Source organism: Mastomys coucha, unplaced genomic scaffold (genome assembly GCF_008632895.1).
Source record: "Mastomys coucha isolate ucsf_1 unplaced genomic scaffold, UCSF_Mcou_1 pScaffold18, whole genome shotgun sequence".
Lineage (NCBI taxonomy): Eukaryota > Metazoa > Chordata > Mammalia > Rodentia > Muridae > Mastomys > Mastomys coucha.
The window spans coordinates 89,262,962-89,281,091 of NW_022196900.1; positions in this window are offsets into that span (position 1 = coordinate 89,262,962).

An 18,130-nucleotide genomic window follows, 5' to 3' on the forward strand; every position below is an offset into this window, starting at 1 on the left:
CCTCTTCCCCCTCCCCTCCTCCTCTTCTTCTTCCTCTTGCCCCTCCCCCTCTTCCTCCTCCTCCTCCTCCTCCCTCTCCTCCTCCTCTTCCTGTACACTGAGATTCAAGGTGTTTACCACATCTAGATTCTATCAGTTTTCTTCAAAGGCAAAGCTGGCACACGTCTTTCATCCTAGTACTTGAGAGGCAGCAGTAGGAGGACCTCTAAAGTTGGTTGGCCAGCTTGATCTACAGAGCAAGTTCCAGGACAGCCAGGGCCACTCAGGGAAACCCTGTCTTAAAAAACTAGAAGAAAGGCTGGAGAGATGGCTCAGCAGTTAAGAGCGCCAACTGCTCTTCCGAAGGTCCTGAGTTCAAATCCCAGCAACCACACAGTGGCTCACAACCATCCGTAATGAGATCTGACACCCTCTTCTGGGGTGTCTGAAGATAGCTACAGTGTACTAAGATATAATAAATAAATAAATCTTAAAAAAAAAAACTAGAATAAGTAAATTCCAGTTTGGTGAGCACAGCACTGAGACTGGTGAGTTTGAAGACCGCCTGGGGCCACACAAGAAGATCCTGACTCAAAAAAAAAAATGGCCTGGTGTAAGAGGACTGCTTCTAGGCCAGTGGGGTCTAGGCTGGTGGGGTGGTAGCACACTATCACCAGCTTAATGCTACCACACGAGAAGCTGATGCAGGTAGCTCTAGGGAGTTCTAGGCTAGCCATGGCAACAGACTGAGTTCAGGCCATTCTGAGCAATTTTAATGAGACCCTGTCTCAAAATAAAAGATTAAACAGACACCCACTAATCGGGAAATGGAGTCATTTGGATCCTTGTAAATTGGAGGCCAGCCTTGGCTCCACAGCAAGTTCCTGGTGTCAGAACGGACACTCTCACTATAGAGGGAGTCAGCCATACCTAATATCCTATCTGCCACCTTCCATAATCTGTTAAATTCAGAACTCTCCCTCTAAAGTGGATAAAAGTATGGGATTCTCTCACACATCTTTAATCCCAGCCCTTAGGAGGCAGAGACTGGTGGATTTCTGAATTCCAGGCTAGCCTGGTCTACAGAGTGAGTTCCAGGACAGCCAGGGCTACACAGAGAAACCCTGTCTCAAGAAAAAAAAAAAGTATGGGATTCTCAATGCTCTGTCAGTTGCTTTTAGCTTTCCTACCCCCAACCCCCAGGCTCTGCAGCCCAGGGTCCTGGACATTACTAAAGGAAATTTTGCCTAAATTCCATCTCAATGGATCTCTTCTCTCTCTCTCTTCCTCCCCGCACCAAACAGCTTTCTTTTTTTAAAAAAGATTTATTTATTTATTTTGTGTATATGAATGCACTGTCACTGTCTTCAGACTCACACCAGAACAGGGCATTAAATCCAATTACAGTTGTTTGTGAGCAACCATATGGTTGCTGGGATTTGAACTCAGGACCTTCAGAAGAGCAGCTAGTGCTCTTAACAGCTGAGCCATCTCTCCAGCCCTCAATGGATCTCTCTACCAAACCTGAGGAAAATCTCAATTACTTAAAGCCCCAAGTCATCCAGGACTACATCCCAATTTCCAAGCCAGCTAGAACTCTAAACTACACAAGGAGGAGGCGCTGTGGTGTCCAGACAGACTCAGCCACCAAGACCTGTGCGTCTCAAGATCCAGCAGCACCATCTTTGTGGGACACTGAGGAGTCCAGCACTGTGTTGGAGCTGAACTATTATCGGGCACCCTCACGTGGCCATGGAAGAAGCAGTAGCTGTACAAGGACAAGGAGCTCCTCAAAACCTGGGTGAATCTGGTTTCAGTCAAACGTCATGGATCTACAGTACAGCCACAATAGGCCTGACCCCCCCTCCTGGAAAATCCCTTCAAGAATTCAGAGCCCTGAGCATTTAGCCCTCCTGGCCAGAGAGCTTCGGTGAGATCTGAGATCAGTGAGATCGATCAGTGAATGAACAAAAGCCCCTATCCCCTCAGGATGAAAGAAGAGGATCGATTGCAAATTGTCCTGACCTGTGGCGATCCAGCCACTCCCAGCCAGTGTGTGTGTGTGTGTGTGTGTGTGTGTGTGTGTGTGCGCGCGTGCCACGCGCGCGGACCCAGCCACTCCCAGCCATATCCTGTTGGGGAAGGCTCTTGCTCTTTCTTCCTTTTAGGCTCTGGCTACCGTCCAGCTGAGAATTTGGCCCAGCTGTCCCTCACAGATACAATGTGGGATGGATGCAGGCTGCCCCCGAGCACCAGCAAGTTCTCACTAGACAGCCATAGGGAGAAGGGAAGATTCAGAAGCTGGACCAGCCTGTCAGGCAAGTGACAGAAGGTATCATCCCCCTCAGGTCCATATTCAGGCGACTCTTCCCTCCTCCATCTTCCCAGTGGAGGGTCAAAGGCCAGGCACCTTAACTGTGCTGTGAACCTCCATCAGCTGCCCCCAAACCCCATGTGACCTCTTGGACCTGTGATCAGGGATCAAAGACCCCTCCTTTGCCAAAGTCTACATATGGTGCAGAACTTAAGATACAGCTCTGGAAGAGCCTTTGCCTAGTATGCATAAGGCCCTGGGTTGAATCCCTAGGTTTACCTGTCCTCCATATTTAAAAATAATGCTGACGTGTTGAGTGTTCATCTGACATAGGTGAAGCCCACCACAACACAAACACCACACACACACACACCCCACACACACACCACATATACCACACACACACACACACACACACCACACATAACACACACACACCACACACACCACACACACACCACACACACACACACACACCACATACACCACACATACACCCACACGCACACCACACACATACACGTACATACCACACACACACACACATACACACTTGCACGCACACACACACATGCGCGCGCACACACACGCATACATACACACTCGAGCACACATGACTTGGGGGTGGTACTTGGTTTCTGTAGTTGTAAATTTTCAGTCCATGAACTCAGCAATAAAGGCTTTCTCTACATCGCCCTGGATGGTCTGGAACTAAGTTTGTAGACCAGGCTGGCCTCAAACTCAGACATCCACCTACCTCCTCTAGGACTAAAGCCCCATGGTCACCACTGCCCAGCCAATACAACTTTTAAAGTTTTTTTTTTTTTTTTTTCAATTAAAAAACTGAGTGGAGCATGGTGGCAAACACCTTTAATCCTAGCCCTCAGGAGGCAGAGGCAAGATCTTTCTATTTAACACGCCCTGGTCTGGACTCTGAGATCAAAGGCAAGTGCCATTAGGCCTGATTTTGCAATACAACTTTTTTTTGTTAATTAATTTAAGCCAATGTGGTGGTTCACCTCCTTATCGCAGCACTTGAGAGGTTCAAGTGAGCTATATAGTTATAACTATAGAGCTATAGATAGTGACACTCTGTCTCAGAAACAATTTTTTAAAGAGAAGACATGAAAATAGGAGAGACATTTGTTGGTAAGAAGAAAAGATCCAGTGGAAGGAGGGGTAAGAGAGAGTAATGTGTGTGCTGTATGTATATGTGTAAATATCAATAAAATACGTACATGTATGAAATTGTTATAGAATTAATTAAAAATATATTAAAAACAAAAATTCACGGTCATATGTATTAGAGTTTTAGACCCTGGAAGTGTAGCAAAGAATATGATCAAGACTCTGATCTCTAGGAGTTTCTGTTTCAGGAGTCAAGGAGACAGGTGATATTTTAAAAACAAACAAACAAGGGCTGGAGAGATGGCTCGGCGGTTAAGAGCACTGACTGCTCTTCTAGAGGCCCTGAGTTCAATTCCCAGCAACCGCATGGTGGCTCACAACCATCTGTAATAGGGATCCCATGCCCTCTTCTGGTGTGTCTGAAGACAGCTACAGTATATTCATAATAAATAAATAAATAAATAAATAAATAATTCTTTTTTAAAAAACTAAATGTTTAATACACTCTCAGATAATCCAAAGTGCTGAGAACAAACACAAAACAAAACAAAACAATGCAAAAATAAACAGGGGCTAGAGAGATAGCTCAGCAGTTAAGAGCACTGACTGTTCTTCCAGATGTACTCATATAAATAAATAAATAAACCTTAAAAAATAAAAATAAAGAAATCACTTAAAAATAAGGGGAAAAAAACTGATGAGAGAGGTTCGACCACAGAACTATCAGAAAGGACTGCTTAGGGGGAGTAGCAGCTAAGTGAAGTGGAGGATATGGATATGGGGTATGGAGAAAAGCAGTCCAGATGGAGGAGTGCAAAGAGCCTGGGGCTGGAAGAACTGGGAGGCATAATAATTACAGTGGTGTAGGTAGCCTACACTGGATGTTTTGCTTGCGTGTGTGTCTGTGCACCACCTGCATGCCTAGTGCCTATGGAGGTCAGAAGAAAATATCAGATCCTTTGGAAATGAAGCTACATGTGGTGCTAAGCCACCACGTGGTTGCTGGGAATCCTACCCAGGTCCTCTGGAAGAGCAGCCAGTATCCTTAACCACTGAGCCACCTCTCCAGCCCTAATCCGTAGTTTAAAAGATCACTCTGGGATAGAGCTGGAAAGAGAGCTCAGAGGCTCTCTCCCTCTCACTAGCTGCTCTTCCAGAGGACCTGGGTAGCTCACAGCCTCCTATAAAAATAACTCCAGGGGAGGCCCTTGGCCCTGTGAAGGTTCTGTGCCCCAGTGTAGGGGAATGCCAGGGCCAATAAGTGGCAGAGGGTGGAGTGGCAAGCAGGGGGAGGGGGAAGGAAACAGGGGTTTGTTCTTGGTTTTTTTTTGTTTTTGTTTTTGTTTTTGGAGGGGAAATTAGGAAAGGAGAAATCATATGACATGTAAATAAAGAAAATATCTAATAAAAAATCCATTTTAAAGTAAAAAAAAAAAAAGAAGAAAAGAAAACATCTAATAAAAAAAAATAGAAGAAAAAAAATAACTCCAGGGATCTGAGGTGCTCTTCTTGCCTCTGGTCACCAGGCACACATGTAATGAACAGAAATACATGCAGATACTCACATACATGTAAAATAAATTGAACACAACCGTCACCCTGGGGCTGGAGAGCTGGCTTCATGGGTGAAGGCTCTTGGCTGCATACACCCGATAATCTGAGTTCAGTCTCCAGAACCCAGGTCAAGGCTGAATGGCTTGGGTCTGGAATCCCAACATTCCTTTGGGGATGTGGGAGGTCGATGCAGAAAAATGGGTTGGAAGCTCTCAGACCAGCAAACCTGGAGTGTGCTGAGCTAAGGAGACCCTGCCTTAACAAGGTGGAAGGCCAAAACTCATCCTCTGATGATAACCTTGCTTCTGCGTGCAGTCACCTGGGATTACAGTACTGCGCCATGCATGTGCTGGGAACTGAACCCAGGTTGTCTGCAAGAGCAGTCAGTTCTCCTTACTGCCGAGCCATCTCTCCAGCCCCAGAAAACATTTTAATTTGTTTACTTATGTGCGTGCATGAGTGTGTGTGTGTATGGGGGGGTGGACACACTTGTGTTTTCAAGCACACACGAGTGCTACAGCTTTTATGTGAAGATCAGGGGACAATTTATAAGGGCTGGTGATCAGGAGATCACTGTGTGGGTCGTGTGGATTCAACTCAGGCTGGTGCCGAGAGCCCTTACTAAGTCATCTCCCGGGCCCAAATTTAACATAATCTCTAAGATTCACCCGTATCAGAATACCCTCCACTCTTTATCAGTGAATACTATTCCATGATGGATATACTGTATCTAGTTTATCTGTTGCACATGGGAGCTGTTTCCATGTGTCTTTGTTCACTTAATGCTGCTACAACAGAAAATCTAAGACTGGGAGTGGGGGAGGGGGCTGGAGAGATGGCTCAGAGGGTAAAGAGCACTGACTGCTCTTCCGAAGGTCCTGAGTTCAGATCCCAGCAACCACATGATGGCTCACGACCACTAGTAAGGAGATCTGACTCTCTCATCTGGTGCATCTGAAGACAGCTGCAGTGAATTACGCTGGATCAAGCAGGGCCAGCAGAGGTCCTGAGTTCAATTCTCAGCAGCCACACACATGATGGCTCAAGGCCATCTGTACAGCTACAGTGTACTCATACACATAAAATAAATAAAAATAAATCTTTAAAAAAAATCTAAGACTGGGTGGTTTATAGAGAACAGACATTTGTTTAATCAAAGATGAAGGCATTGGCAGTTTTCAATGTCCAATGAGGGTGGTACCACTTTTTTTTTCCTTGTTTTTTTTTTTGTTTTGTTTTTTGTTTTTGGTTTTTCAAGATGGTTTCTCTGTGTAGCCCTGGACTTTTTTCTTTTTTCTTTTTTTCTTTTTTTTCGAGACAGGGTTTCTCTGTGTAGCCCTGGCTGTCCTGGAACTCACTCTGTAGATCGGGCTGGCAATGGGCGGCACCCCTTAATGCTGTGTTCATAACACAGCAGAAAATCAAAGGGCACCAGAGAGCTGACACCTCTTCATAAGATCCTTAGTTTAGCTGAGGAGAAGCAAGCCCTCAGGACCTGGTGGCCTCCTCACAGTGGCCCACCTTAAAACTACCTCCAGGAGGGCTGGAGAGATGGCTCAGCGGGTAAGAGCACTGACTACTCTTCTGAAGGTCCTGAGTTCAATTCCCAGCATCCACATGGTTGCTCACAACCACGGGTAATGAGATCTGACGCCCTCCTCTGGTGCGTCTGAAGACAGTTACAATGTTCTTTTTTTTTTTTTTTTTTTTTTTTTTTTTTTTTTTTTTTTTTTTTTTTGAGACAAGGTTTCTCTGTATAGCCCTGGCTGTCCTGGAACTCACTCTGTAGACCAGGCTGGCCTCGAACTCAGAAATCCACCTGCCTCTGCCTCCCAAGTGCTGGGATTAAAGGCGTGCGCCACCACCGCCCGGCAGTTACAATGTTCTTATGTATAATAATAAATAAATCTTTGGGCCAGAGAGAGCCCAAATAAATCTTGGGGCTGAAGGGAGTAAGCAGAGGTCCTAAAAGTCAATTCCCAACAACCAGATGAAGGCTCACAACTATTTGTACAGCTATGTGTGTACTCATATACATGAAATAAATAAATATTTTTTTGTTTTTGTTTTTGTTTTTCGTTTTTTTGAGACAGGGTTTCTCTGTGTAGCCCTGGCTGTCCTGGAACTCACTTTGTAATCCGGGCTGGCCTCGAACTCAGTAATCTGCCTGCAGAGAAACCCTGTCTCGAAAAACCAAAAAAAAAAAGAAAAGAAAAAAAAAAAAGAAAACAAAAACAACCTACTTCCAGGAGATTTAACACACTTGACTTTTGGAAGGGACACATTTGACAACACCACCACCTTCTGGTGATTGTGAGTAATGCTGCTACGAATGTTACATTTAAGTCTCTGAAAACCTTTCAATTTTTTAAAACTACTTCTTTTTTTAAAGATTTATTTATTTATTTATTTTTATGTATATGAGTACACTGTAGCTGTGCAGATGGTTGTGAGCCACCATGTGGTTGCTGGGATTTGAACTCAGGACCTTCGGAAGAACGGTCAGGGCTCTTACCTGCTGAGCTATCCCATCAGCCCAAAACCTTGCAATTTTATTCATTATTTGTTTGTGTGTTTGTTCAAAATGTAGTCGGACAAGCCTAAAACATGCTATGTAGACCAGGCTGGCCTCAACTCACAGAAATCCTCTTGCCTCTGCCTTCTGAGTGTGAGCTACCACACTCAGCCTTCAGTTTTTGAAAATACAGATGACTCTTGTATTTGTGGGTCTTCCTTGTGTGTGGATCATATGACTTCACTTTTAGAAAGTGTGCCGGTGAAGCAGGTACTTTCTTTCTGGAGTAGACCTTCTCAAAGTGGCTAAGGTTGGCGTCGGACTCACAATCCTCCTGCCTTAGCCTCTCAAGTGTGCGTGTGCGTGTGTGGTTAACTTTACATTTAATTAATTAATTGTTTGTTTGTCTATTTACTTATTGAGACGGGGCTCCTTATATAGCTCTGACTGTCCTGGAACTCACTATATACACCAGGCTGGCCTTGAACTCAAAGAGATCCTCCAGCCTCTGCCTCCTGAGTGCTAGGAATAAGGCCTGTTCTACCATACCCAGCTGAATTTACTTTCTTTGTGATTGGTGTGTGTCTGGGTGTGGGGGTGTGTGGTGTCTGTATGGAGGTCAGAGGACAACCTCAGACGCCTGTTCTCCCTTTCCACCGTAAGTTCTGGGATCAAACCCAGTTATCTAGGCCTGCAGGGAAGCTCTTCACCTACTGAACTGCCATGCTGGCTCCTATGCGTAGTTTTTATGGAGTGTCAGACTGATTTCCACGACTGTGGCAGCCATCCTATATCCCCACTAACATCTTTATTTGGGGGGATGGAGGGTGGAGACAGGATTTCTCTGTGTAGCCCTGGCTGTCCTGGAACTCACTCTGTAGACCAGGCTGGCCTCGAACTCAGAAATCCACCTGCCTCTGCCTCCCAAGTGCTGGGATTAAAGGCATGCACCACCACCCGGCTCCTCTTTTTTTTTTAGAAAGGATGTTTTAGTTTGGGTTTCATTTGTTTTATTGCTGTGAACAGACACCATAACCAAGGCAACTTTCACAAAGTACACCATTTAATTGGGGCTGGCTTACAGTTTCAGAGGTTGAGTCTATTATCATCATGGCAGGCATATGGCAGTGGGCAGGCAGACATGCTGCTGGAGGAGCCAAGAGTTTTACATCTTGATCTGAAGGCAACCAGGAGAGACTCTCTTCCTGGGTTGGAGTTTGAGCATAGGATTGCAAAGCCACCCCCACAGTGATCCATTTCCTCCAACAAGGCCACATTTCCCGTGGGCCAACCATACTGAAACCATCACACAGGGTCTTTGTATATAGCCCTGGTTGTTCTAGAGCTTTCTGTGTAGACTTCAAACTCACAGAAATCCACCTGTGTCTATCTACCTCCAGAGTGCTCCGATTAAAGGCATGCACCATGGCCCCACTGATTGGCTGGTTTCTACTGTTGGACTATAGGTCTCATTCATAGAATCTGGAGGAAGGATGTTATGTCACTGGTGCTAAACTCTGAGGATTCAAAAGCCAGTGCTATTTTTAATGTCTCTGTTTCGTGTCTGTGGATCAAGGTGTGTGCCCCAGCACCATGTCTGCGTACCTGCTGCCGTGCTCCCCACATGATGGCCATGAACTCACCCTCTGAAGCTGCAAGCCCCCAATAAACTCCTTCATCTATAAATTGCCTTTGTTACTTTTTGAGATGAGTCTGTCCCTGAATCTGGAGCCCAATGGTTAGTTAGTCCAGAGTTAGGTCAGCAAGTCTCTGGGGCCTTCTTGTCTCTGTCCCAGCACCGCCATAGCTGGACTTCAGCTGTGACACCATGCCCAGCTGCTCACATGGGTGTAAATGAATTATGCTTGATATAAATATAAACAATGAATTAGGGCTGGTGAGATGGCTCAGCGGGTAAGAGCATTGACTGCTCTTCCAAAAGTCCTGAGTTCAAATCCCAGCAAGCACATGGTGGCTCACAACCACCTGTAATGAGATCTGATGCCCTCTTCTGGTGTGTCTGAAGACAGCTACAGTGTACTTATTCATAATAATAAATAAATCTTTGGGCCTGAGCGAGCAGGGTCTACCGGAGTGAGCAGGGCCGACCGGAGCAACACTCCGGAGCGAGCCGAGGTCCTAAAAGTCAATTCCCAACAACCACATGAAGGCTCACAACCATCTTACAGCTACAGTGTGTACTCATATACATAAAATAAATAAATAAATCTTAAAAAACAAAACAAAACAATGTATTGACCAGGCAACTGCATTTCTTTATCTTATGCTATCCCTCAATGACCACATAGGAAAAATAAGACTTATTCAAAGCTGGGCAGTGGTGGCACACGCCTTTAATCCGGCACTTGGTAGGCAGAGGCAGGCGGATTTCTGAGTTCGAGGCCAGCCTGGTCTACAGAGTGAGTTCCAGGATAGCCTGAGCCATACAAAAAAAAACAAAAACAAAACAAACAAACAAACAAAAAAAACTGCACCTCAATTGCAGAGCAGTTAAGTAGTTTACCTTTACCAGCTATGCTAATTTGGCTACCTCCCAGGCCCACCCCATGAGATTTGTGTATTATTATTATTAAAACTACTTTTTAAAAAGATTTATTTGTTATTATATCTATGTACACTCTACAAATACACCAGAAGAGGGTGTCAAATCTCATTACAGATAGTTGTGAGCCACCTGACTATTGAACTCAGGACCTTAGGAAAAGCAATCAGTACTCTTAACCACTGAGCCATCTCTCCAGCCCCGCGTATTATTATTATTGACCTGGCTCTTTGGACCCCTTCTTCGTGGCTCCAATTCCCCCATCCTGCAGCTGATCTGAATCTCCCTCTCTCCTTCCTCAGGTTAGTGGATGTCCCGCCCTCTTCTCTCTTCTGCACTACTATTGGCTGATCAGCACTTATTGACAAGGCAGAAAATAAATGGTAATAACTGTTTATATAAACTTGAGACAGGAGATTTTTTGTTTTGTTTTGTTTTTGTTTCTGTTTCTGTTTTTTTGAGACAGGGTTTCTCTGTGTGTTTTTGTTTCTGTTTTTTGAGACAGGGTTTGTCTGTGTAGCCCTGGCTATCCTGGAACTCACTCTGTAAACCAGGCTGGCCTCAAACTCAGAAATCTGCCTGCCTCTGCTTCCCAAGTGCTGGGATTAAAGGCGTGCGCCACCACTGCCCGGTGAGACAAGAGATTCTTGGTATAAGCATTACAATGCCATGTCTGGATTGAAACAAGATATGAGAGCTGAGAAATCAGCATTTGACTAACACCAGGGTAAATGTTACACAGTATATAAAAACATCATGCTTACACATGGGGACTGAGAATCTGAACTCGTGTCCTCACACCTGAGTCACACGCCCTTTACTACCTGAGCCATCTCCCTGGCTCCCACTCCTATGTGTTATAAGTAAATGCCCAAGTCCAAACCTAGACTAAGCTAGGCTGACGTTTGTTTTAATTGGTTGGTTGTTTGAGACGGGATCTCACTGTGAATTCCAGGCTGGCCTGAATTCACTGTGCAGCCCAGGCTATCCTCAAACTCTCAGCAATCCTCCCGTCTCAGCTTTCTTAATGTTGGGATTAGAGAGGAACACTGCACATTTGACTCCAGCTAAGGATAGATGCCTCTCAGACCAAGACCCTGGCCTCCGGCTTCAGTGCCAAGCGTCACAGGCGCCTCAAGCCTCACTGGGAGTCATGTTATATAGTTTTGTCATGAACTCCATTAAGCCCGTGATAATGGGGACTGAAGCAGCTTCCACACTGGAGTTTGACCTAACGGAACCTATGCGGCTCTGGTTTCCCCGGCAACAGTCCACTGGAGTGAGTTAATACCATCCCAAGGCACAGGCAGCTTGGGGATTGGAGCTTCCAGAAAGCATCCAGCTATACCTTTCTACCCAGGGTCTGCTTCCTCAGGAACCTAGGCTGACATTTAGCAGGGCGGGGGTTGAGGGTTGCGGAAAGCAACTTGAAGGGAAATCAGGACCTCACAGCTGGTGGCAGGGATGGGAACAGGCTCCGCCGTCAGTGGGCATTCCAGTTATTGAGTCATTTACTGACGAAGAAGGGAATATCAAAAAGTCAACTCCAGGACAAGGTGCTAAGAGGTAGACTCCCAGAGGACTCGGAATAGACTGTCTCCACCGTCTCCCATCACCAAGTCCAGGTTTTAGTAGGGAATGAATGGGGTCCTGAGGCTGGGGATTAAGACTATCGATGTGGACAAACCTAAGTTTCTCACACAAGAGTACACAATGGTCTTGTGCAAAGTAGGGGTCATTTCTCTCTCTCTTTAGATCTATTTCTGCCACATTCAAATAACTGTGTTCCTAGCGACTGATAAGTGGAGCAGATTAAGAGAAGACCCGGTCCCAGCACTTGGGTAGCAGAGGCAGGCAGGATTTCTGAGTTCAAGGCCAGCCTGGTCTACATTGTCTAAGCTACCTTTTCCAAGCCCTCTGGGGTGCAGCTTACTTTCCTGGGTCCTATCTTCCAGACAGGGTTTCTCTGTGTAGCCCTGGATGTCCTGGAACTCTGTAGACCAGACAATGAGAGTGACCAGAGAAGTCAAGATACCTGATAAGATTGACAGGGACTGGTCTGCCAGGACCGCTCTTCAGTGGCGCTCTTACAGATGCCTGGAGCTGGCCTCTCAGAGACATGTTCCAAAGCTGGGCGAATCCTTCCCTTTCATGCACATGACAAGCCTCACTCTAAGAAGTGTCCTCTATGGGCAGGATGCAGAGGTATACTTGGCTAGCATGTCTGAAGCCCTTTGTTCAATCCTCAGTGTGCCACACTCCTCCTCCTCCAAAAAAAAAAAAAAAAAAAAGGAGATATCCCAACATCAACCTTTGACCTCCATGTGTGCCTGTGTACAACCCATGATAAGTATACCCCTGCACACTAGCACACATGAGCAGGCTTGCCCTGGCACACGTATGCACTTGAGTACACACACACACACACACACACACACATGCGCACACATAATGATACAGAACAAATGGAGTCTTGTAGTCTATTATTTCTCGTCCTTGGGTCTAGAATGGCCTATGACTTGCCTCCACCAACAAAGGTCAGTAGAAATAACATTGCTCCAGTTCCAGCTTTGTTGTTGTTTGTTCATTTTTTTGTTTTGTTTCCTCTTGGTTTTGGTTTTTGCTTTTGGTGGTGGTGGTGGTGTTTTTTGTTTATTTGTTTGTTTTTTGTTTTGTTGTTGTTTGTTTGAGACAGGGTTTCTCTGTATAGTCCTGGCTGTCCTGGAACTCACTCTGTAGACCAGGATGGCCTTGAACTCACAGAGATCCTCATGCCTCTGCCTCCCAAGTGCTCATATTAAAGGTATGTGACCCCCACACCTGGCGGAAGACAGAATTTTTTTAAAATTTATTTTATTCTGATTGATATGAATATATGGGAAGGGAGTGTATGCATGTGTGAGTATAGGTCTTCACAGAGACCAGAAGAGGTTGTCAGATCCCCTGGAGGCAGAGCGACATGCAGTTGTGAGCCATCTGATGTGGATGCTGGGAACTGAACTTGGGTTCTGTGCGAGGGTAGTATGTGTTCTTAACCTCTAAACCATCTCTCCAGCCCAGGAGACAGAATTTTTACGTGTAGAAATATTTCTCCTACACTTTTATCGGGTGGCCTGGAAGGTGCCAATTATGAGTGGTACCCAAGCCAAGAGAGGGCAGCCCAGGAGGTTCAGATCACAAGATAGGCCAATTAGATTGGATTATAAGATCCTGCTGGTAGGAGTTTTCTCGGGGTCTCTGTAGGAGGCAACAATCCTGCATGAAGTCTCTGACAGCCTCAGCAGGAGATCCGCCATGAGAACTCCTGGGACTCTGGAGCTCAGCCGAGGTCACTGTGGTCCATTTGGACAAAGGCGCCTGATGTGCCACTGGGCCCTAGAAGTGACTAAGATCCATGAGAGATAGTCTCATGGAAATGGATAATAAGATCCAGAGAGATAGCTCAGAGGATAAAAGTAGTTTCCACATGGGCTGGGGAGACGGCTTAGCAGTTACGAGCACCACTGTGGTTACATGCCAGATAGATACATATCCAAGCTACATCTCACCAGACAGCACCACAGCTCTCTAGCATCTAATGGAAACCGTGCACCCACAGCTGGGCCAGCGGGATCCAGATGGTGTAAGATTAAATGCCAGGAGGCTCAGGATCTCTAGCAGCTGTGTGGTTTGACAACTCACCTTTGACCTGCCCCAGTGGCTACAAGGAAGGCTCTTAACAACCCACTGATAACGGAGGGAAAGAGCTGGATCCAGTTCACAAGTCAGATGGACACTGATCACTCTATTACAGACTGTGAGAGTCCCTCCAGGCGTGTAATCACAGTGAGTGTACTTCTCCATCCTCTGCACGGAGACAGATGGATGGGAGCACGCATACTCCAGCTCCTACCAGCAACGTGTCTGGGCTATTTGGTCAAGGGCATGGGATGAACAGGACTGGAAGGCTGGGGAAATGTAGCGTGGGTAGGCACATACACATGAACCCAGAGTGGATACAAAGCATGGGGTCCACTGTTGCACATGAATGCTGACCAGAGACCATGTGCAGAGGAGGTGCCCAGCCAGTTCCCACCTATGGATGTCAGCTAGCCTCTACATTTCAGCGCCTGCCTTGGCAATAGACTTTTTAAGAGTATCCATGGAGACAGTGATGGGGCTTTGAATGGGCTGAGCGGCTTAGGCTTCTTCTCCGGAGGCTGAACTAGCAACTGCCAATAAAGAGCCAACCTTCCAGCCGCAGAAGACAAGAGGGCCATGTTGCTCATAGACAACAGCCGGCCATCTAGTGGCAGGGTGGCTACATCAGACCCTTTCTACTCTGGGGTCAGGAATAATTCTGATTTTCAGCAACTGCTATGTTTGCCAAAAAATTACCCACCCTGCTTCTGCAAGTAGCGCCACCCAAAGGGCTTTTGGGAATGCTCTGTCTGGACCAGAGCAATAGCTCAGTGGATAAAAGTATTTGCCACACGGGCTAGAGAGATGGCTCAGCAGTTAAGAGCATTGGCTGCTCTTCCAGAGGTCCTGAGTTCAAACCCCAGCCACCACACGGTGGCTCACAACCACCTGTAATGGGATCTGGTGCCTTCTTATGGCGTGCCTGAAGATAGCAACGGTATCTTCACATACATAAAACAAATAAATAGCAACTTTTTTAAAAAGGCAACAGCCTATGGTACTTCATGAGACCATTTGGAATTGGAAAGGCCCCATGTACTGAGTGCTCTGTGCAGGTCCTGTCATGCAGCAAGTGCTCAATAAATGCTTTTAGCATTAATTGGGTCGAGTTTTGAAAGATCTTTGTGCCCTAAGGGAGGCTGGTGGTCAGCTCCACTAAGCCCAATAGGGCGGTGGCTCCCACCGTGGCGTGACAGGCTTTGAATCCTCTTGGCTGTTCCCAAGGTCCCCGGCTTGAATTACAATCTTCTGCCAGCAGGCAGGGCACAGATGCTGGAAGACAGGAGACCAGAAAACTCTGCATCGTGCAGGAAATGGAAACTCTGATGGGGATTGGCTGCCTGGGGCAGGGTGGAGGGGATCCAACATGATTATAAAAAGCCAGCCTTCAGCCAGCCAGAAAGGAGCTCTCTCACTGCAGCTCCAATCTATCAGCAGGCTCCGGGCAGGAACTCGGCTTTTCTTCTCTCCTCCAAGGTAAAACCAGGAGGCAGGAAGTGTGGGTGCAAAGCTGCCCCCTCCTCTGCCAAGCCGCCTCCTGCCTGTGAGCCTGAATGCATGGGTATTAAGGAGGCAGAATCCCTAGGTTCCTTTCATGCCCTGGGCTGTGACTAATATGATGGTCGGGCTTCCAGCAGATGGACCGGAAAGCTGTGAGAGCCACAAAACCTAGCTAAGAGATGTCATTTCAGCTGCCTGTGCCCTTAACCCTACTTCACTTCACTTCTGTAAAATGGAAAAGGCCCGTTAGCATGGCTCAGCCACATAGGGTGACTGCTGCAAAGCCTGAGGACATGAGTTCAATACCCAGAGCACTCACGGTGGAGAGCGGACTGTGGCAAGCTGGCTTTAACTTACATATTCGTGCCATGACTCACGCTCCCCTTCAGGCCACTAAATAAACAAATAAACAAAGTAAACAAACAAACTCAGTTTTAAGCCATCTTTCCTAAGGTCTGTGACTGTGAGTTCACTTTTGGGGACAAATGAAGCTGTTGGAAATGGTTGCTGCAAATGTGGGCAAGAGCACCAACCAGTTGTGGGTTTAAACCCTAACTTTTCATCTTGCCGGCTGTGGAGCCTTGGGACTCTTATTTAAGACCTCCAGGTCCCAGTTTTTTTCTCTGTATGCATGGTTGGTAATAATGGCACTTATGTTATAGGTTTTTACTTTGATCACATTCATTTATTTATTACATTTATTTCATTTATGTGTGTGAGTCTCGGTACTCATATATGTACCATGTGCATGCCGGGGTGTGAGGAGGTCAGAAGAAGGTGTTGGATCCCCTGGAGCTGGAGTTGCAGATGGTTGTGAGCCACCATGTAGGTGCTGGGAATTGAACCTCGGTCCTCTGTAAGAGCAGCCAGTGCTCTTAACCACTGAGCCATCTCTCTAGCCGCCATTATTTACTAATGCTATTACTACCACTACTAGGACGACTGTTGTTATATTATTATTTATCAATTAATTATTAGGTCTCACTTTGTAGTCCATGTTGGCCTGGAAGTTACTGAGCTCTTCTGGAATCCTCCTTCCTCAGTCTCCTAAGTGTAGAGATGACAGGCGTTTAGTAAACCACCAGACCCTGTTAACAGACATCTATTAGTGGGTCCATTCTACCTGAACATACGACTCCTAGGTGGGGGCAGAACTTACAGAAAGGACAAGGGCTTGGTGCGGCTCCCGAAGCAGGGTTCTAGTCTTAGTTTCCCAGAACATCCCGCTTCCCACCCCACCGCCGCCCCCAACCCATCATCAAATCGGAAGGAGAAACAACAGGGTCTGAAGGCCACCGGGCTTCATTTTGGCGTCCGAGGGCAAAGGTCTGTGAGAGGCGCCACCGTGCGGCAAAAGGAGGTATCGTTCTTATACCATCTATTTCTTGGAGTAGGTAAGAGGCAGGTAAGGATCCTGAGGGATGGGGAGCATGGCAGGTCAAAGAAGGCCAGTTCCAGACAGGCTAGGGCCACGTGATGAGACGCTGGTGAGGGACAGAGCTTTGTGATCCCTGTCATAGAGACTCAGGCATGTTTCTGCAATGGGGTGGAGGGTGAAGATCATTACATACAAGAGGGAGGCACAGAGTGCCGGGCTGTGGTGGCCCACGACTTTTATCCCAGCACTTGGGAGGCAGAGGCAGGCAGATTTCTGAGTTCGAGGCCAGCCTCTACTCTACAGAGTGAGTTCCAGGACGGCCAGGGCTACACAGAGAAATCCTATCTCAAAAAAACAAAAAACAAACCAACAAACAAAAAAGCAGGAGCGGGAGGCACAGAGTTAACCAGGGTTCCGGAAATGAATTCCTTCTCTGTCAGTTCTTATGTGTTTACCAAGATGAGTACAAAGACAATTCTGCTACTGAATCATCACTTGCCAGTGAAGTCTCACAGCTACCAGGTAGGCAGCCTCATCAAGCATGGTATCCAGGGAAAGTGCCTTTCCTTCTGAGAGATGCTCCGAAATCACAGGGTCCAACCTCCTAGGTCTAGACACAAAGTAGGTGACCCCCCCTTTTCTTCCAACATTCATACTTTCAGCTTTGTTACCTTCCCTTTAGGGAGCCCAGAGGACAGTATTTGGGGTCCTGGCCCTCTGGGGTACATGGAAGCAGAGGGTCAGAGGGTCAGGCACTTGGGACCCATCTTATGTTCCTACCTTCTGTGACACCCCAGCTCAGGGTCCTGGGTTAGGACTCGCAGGCATCAGCCTTATAGCTTGGCTTCGCTTAAGTTCTTGCAACTTCTCAATACCAGAGGCTGCACTCCAACCCAGGGAGGATCATTCAGAAGCTCTGCCTTCCAGCCACTTAAATGAGGCACTTCATACATGCATTGCTGAAGTCACACGGAGCCTTAGCGTCCTCATCTGTCAATGGGGACAACCCATCTCAGCTGCGCTGGGCATAGCAGCCCACACCTGCAATCCCAGCACCTGGAAGCAGAAACAAGTAAGTCTGCAGGCCAGTCTTATCTACACAGTGGGCTCCAGGCCAGCCCCGGCTGCATATGGAGACACTGTCTCAAAACAAAAAGGCTGAGAGGGAAGATGGAGATGCCTTGGCTGACGATTGGATTAGGCTGTGACCAAATGAAGTGAGGCTATTCCTTTGAGCTCTCCAGCACCATGCAAAGAAGGTCTCCTCAGCGACAGCTTTCGTATCAGTTGCTATCGGGGATATGGCATGAGGGCTGGGACATATAGCTTGAAGGCATTGCGTCTCCATGATGGGGAGGTGGTGATGGGGGGGTGGCTGTGTCAGTGGCAGAAGTGGTGGCCATGATGGTGGCTGAGGTGGCGGCAGCGGCATCAGTGGTAAGGGTGGTAGCAATGGTGCATTTTTTACTGCAGGCATGAAGCCAAGGAGCCCCTGTTTTTGTCTGAATCATCTCTTAC